Source organism: Mustela lutreola, chromosome 4 (assembly GCF_030435805.1).
Source record: "Mustela lutreola isolate mMusLut2 chromosome 4, mMusLut2.pri, whole genome shotgun sequence".
Classification (NCBI taxonomy): domain Eukaryota; kingdom Metazoa; phylum Chordata; class Mammalia; order Carnivora; family Mustelidae; genus Mustela; species Mustela lutreola.
Window position 1 is genome coordinate 143,654,516 of NC_081293.1, and position 5,253 is coordinate 143,659,768.

Consider the following 5,253-nt stretch of genomic DNA (forward strand, 5'->3'; position numbering starts at 1 on the left):
TTTACTATTATATTTAAGTTCCTGGCAGCAGACTAAAGAAACAAGCAAATTATACTGTAGAATATGAAACTTAAATAAAGAAAGAAAGAAAACTTCAAGAAATATTCCCATACCGAGATAAATATTAAGACAAACCATGTAGTCATAGTTTTATTGAGGAAAAAAATGTACAAATGTGAAAAAACTCTAGTCGTATACACCAAAATTACTTAAAGACAAAGTATGGTTCAAGGGAAAATAAATCATAATGAATATCTACTACTGTATTACCAAAAGAATGGTGGCTGCATTTCAGCACAGTTTTCTACTTCAATTTTTTCACATTTTTATATCTTAAAGCAAGCATTAGTAAATATTCCCATCTGGTCTGTTTTTATTTTTGACCCTGAATCACAATCTTATATCAGTATGGGCTAATTTATAAAGGCATTGCATCAAAACTTGAAAACACAATAAAATATAATAGCTTTTTTTTCCCCTAGAATTACCCTGTGTTCAGATGAGAAAACATTTTCAAAATATGTATTTGGGGGAAAAAAGCTATCAACAGAAAAACTAAATTTATTGAAAATTGCAAAATCAAGTTTGTAGAAATTTTTAGTTTTAGCAAATAAGTGGATTGCTTCCAGGTGTGTGGGACTAGCACTTATGGGGTTAGAGTCCCCTTGATGGGGGATGGGGGAGGCATGGATGAGGTTGCTTGATTCCCTTCCTGTGTCCAATCATCTTGATGTCAATGTCTAGGATCAAGCTTTGAGTTTTAACATCTCAAAACTTAAATTCTATTTATTATTGCAAAACAAAGGACTAATGCCATCACTAGAATGATGTGATTGCCATATAATACCAGAAAAAAATTAGACTATTTGTTTATAATTTCACATGACAAATAATTATTCTGAAAAGGAAACTGCCCTGATCCACACAATCAGCACTCCTTACCTGTACAATAGGCCACTTAGGAATCCAACCAGTTAATTAATTTGCAGTGAGAACTTGCTGTGTAGGATAAGAACAGCCCAACTCTTTGTGACCAGCACATTTTCTTCACGAGGGCAGATTTTCCTTCTTGAAATAAATGAATACACAAAATAATGTTAGAGTCCAGAAAGCGGGGTCTTTTTTTCTCTTTAAGGAAAATTAAATGTTGGCTGATGTACAATTCTAAAGTCCAAGTCTCAGCAAATGATTTTATCTCCTTCATGCTTATATTTTTCCAGACATTTTGTTTGTTTTGTTTTCTTTTATATAACTTCTAAGCACGGACATCAGAGATTACTTCCATTTATTGATTTTTTTTCTCAAGGACTATTCAAGAGAAATGGTTATTGTGAAAATGCTTGAAACTAACGGAAGCCTCAGTGTTTCTGGGCTAGAGCAAGATATTCATGAGCTCTCGGCTGTGTATGTGCCAGTAAAAGACTGAAAGTCATTACGGGGATGTCTATACCCAGTTAACCACTTTGCATGGTCCATGGGGTTAATCAATAAAACCCGAAGTAAGAATAATTACTCCTACTTTTCAGATGAGGAAATTCATTTTAAGTAACATTTTCTAGTCACTCCTCTGGCAAAGACAAAGTATTTGAATTAGAGCTCTCTGACTTCTTAGTAGGACAGCATGGACTTTCTCTATTTTGACCTATGCTTGGCTAAAGAAAGATAATGCCCCATAAACTAGAGAGAGGTTTTTAGAGGACAGGGATAGGAAGGTTTAATTTATACATTCCCAGAAACCACTATGGTGATAGCAAATTAGAGCCTCATTTAGTTTTTGCCAAATGAATAAATGAATTCTGTGGACTCAATAGGGTTTAATCACTACCTTGGAAAGCTGTAGATTAAACATAAGATAAAGTGATTTATATTTTATATAATATATATATATATAAACTGTTTCCCTAATAATAATTATTATTAAATTATAAATAAATATGTGTATATGTGTGTGTGTATGTGTATATATATATATGCTATTTCCTTCAAATTTATAATAATCTTTTAAGGATTAGAGTAGTGTTAAAATTATGCTCACAGTTTTGGAATTTCCTTTTTATTTAGCTGGTTTTCTTAGAATTGTCAAGTAGAAAGAAAAAGGCTTTCATATCCACACAATTTAAAAATACAGTCAGAGCTCAACATCACTAACAATTAAGAAACTACAAATTAAAACTACAATGAGATATCACTTATGTGCGTTAGGATGATTACTTAAAAAAAAAAAAAAAAGGAACATAACAAGTGTCGGCAAGTGTGTGGAGAAACTGGAGCCCTTAAGCACTGTTGGAGAAAATATAAAGTGGCATAGCGACTATGGAAAACAGTATGATGGTTTGTTACAAAAAGTTACAAATAAAATTACCATATGATACAGCAATTCACATCTGGGTATATGCTCAAGAATTGAAAGCAGGGCCTTAAAGAAACATTTGTATGCCCATGTTCATTGCAGCATTATTCCTAATAGATAAAACATATTAGCAACCTTAGTGTCCACTGATTGATAAATGGATAAGCAAAAGGTGAGTGTATACATACAAGGGAGTATTATTCAGCCTTAAACAGGAAGGAAATTCTGACACAAGCAACAACATAAATGAGCCTTAAGGACATTATGCAAAATTAAATAAACCAGTCACCAAAAGACAGACACCATATGATTCCACTTCCATGAAACACTTAGGATAGTCAAAATCCTAAAGACAAAGTGGAATGCTAGTTGCCAGGGCGTAGGGTAAGGGAGAAATGTGGAATTGTTGTATAATGCCATAAAGTTTCAGTTTTGCAGGAGGAAAAGTTTTGAAGATGGTTGGTGATGATACTAACAATACTAACAATATGAATGTGCTAGCACTGCTGAACTGGACATATAAAAATGGTTACAATAATAAAATTTATGTTATAGGTAGATTACAAAAATAAAAATATTGGGAAAAACTACAGTAAGAGAAAGACATTGGTCCATATAGACAAGTTACTTTTTGGACTCTCCTCAGCACTAGCCCTTCCCTGTTACTTGGATTATTACTTTAATGTAGCTGAGTCTCATTATTTAATTGTACTTTTTTTTTATTAAGAGGGAGAGGGGGAAGATGTGTGGACCTTGCTTAATATGTAAGTGAATCTGGCATCTTTCAAGTTAAAATAACATTTTTTGTTCCCCAGAAGTCCTTAAGAGCCAGTGCTTAGATAATCACAGGAAAATATTGCTGAGGATTGTTAAGAAAACAGAGCTATAAGAAAATTCAGGTCTTTAAAAAAAAAAACACCACTATAGTATGAATTGTTTCTTATCAATAAGATGTAAATTATTGATTAAAGCCTAGGCATAAAGATACAATAGGAATTAATGAGCTTTGTCTCTTGTCTTACGTTACATGGGATTCTTTCTATGAATTGATTTTGGAATTCTAGCCTCTGAGCAGAGAGTTTTCCAGTGTTCACTGGACACTTTATTTAGTTTATTTAACTAGCAGCCAATTAAAAAAATATATTTTAAAAAATTCAATTAGTAAGCATTATTGATCATATACTCTATACTAACCCTGAGTAAGTAGGAAGTATAGAAGTATGACAAACATGGATACATTGATATATCTATTTTATAAAGTATCAGTCACTTAAGTTAAATAGTTACTGTGTATACAGGTACATGGTTTCTCTTTTAAAATTAGCTGCCAAAAGGTTTAAATGTTGTATTCTTCTATTAGAGTTTAGAAGTAGTAGCAGTCAAATTCACACATTTATGATTAAAAAGATCTTTCATGACTTTTGTTTTATTTTATTTATTTTTAAATTTTTATTTAAAGATTTTTATTTATTTATTTGTCAGAGAGAGAGCGAGCAGAGAGCAAGCGAGCAAGAGCGAGCACAGGCAGACAGAGTGGAAGGCAGAGTCAGAGGGAGAAGCAGGCTCCCTGACGAGCAAGGAGCCCGATGTGGGACTCGATCCCAGGACGCTGGAATCATGACCTGAGCCGAAGGCAGCTGCTTAACCAACTGAGCCACCCAGGCGTCCCATGACTTTTGTTTTAAATCATTTAATAAGGTCAAGTAAAATTTTCTTACTACAAACTTTATCTTTTCTGATTAATTGGATAAACTTACATACTTAAGAATTTGTTTAAAGGACCAGTAAGCAGGTAGAGTTATGTAGAACGGACTCTCGGTATTGGTTATAGTCATCAAGCCTGCTTTTAGCCATGGAAATGTTTTTGTGTTATTAAAGAAGCTATTCAGAAGAAGGTGGTGAGGTACACTGCCCTCATTTTTCAGAAGATCCCCAGTGACAGTGTCAGCAGTCTTCCTCATGTCCTCCTATGAGGACACATGACTTTCAAGGAGAAAACTGAGTGGACATAATGTGAACAGTTATAATTTCACACACAAGTCAGGTAACCTCAGAAACTCCTAGAAAAAAGCCAGGTGAAATTCTTTTGAAGGATGAGGTCAGTTTTTGTCATCATTCATATGCCCATAAAATCTTCCAAATTTGAGTTTTAGTTTCAGAATGAGCACATTTACCTTCTCCCCCGCACACCTCAAAACAAGCCAGGCTGGGGACATTCATAGAAGACAACTATCCATTGATACATTTTTCATTTTACCTGGATTTATTTTCTACTCACTTTGGATTCTTATTCACCTTCCTATGCTCTTAGATTTAGTTTCTCTGAAATATAAATGTGTGATGGTATATGGGAGAGCTTTTTTTTTCCCTTTCTCTTTCTTTCTTTTCTTTTTCTCTCTCTCTCTCTCTCTTTTTTTTTTTTTTTTTTTTTTTTTTTTTTTTTTTTTTTTTAGAGAAGTTCAGCCAGTAAATCAGCAGGGCACTTTTGATGCCAAGGTAGCATAAGCAGAGGAGGCTGGGAACCTCAACAGTAAGATTCACCAACTGAATGATTCACAGCACTGGATTCTGATCATGTATGTCTGGTAAAGGGTAGCAGTAAATAGTCTGTGGAGAAAAAAGAGACGGGTCAACACTGGGCTGTAGAGATGAGTCAGTTCTCACCTGTGATTGGTTATTAATGAAAGCAGTCATTAAAAGCTTCCAAGAGGTATGTATGTATATATATAGATCTATATAGATCTATATATATATATATCTATATATATATATATAGATCTATATAGATCTATATATATACATATTTGCAATTTTTAATTCCTAATTATTTTGGAAAGATCTTTGCAGAAAAACAAATCCTGTATTGGTGAGGAACAGAGCGTAGGAAGGGAAATACCTGAAGT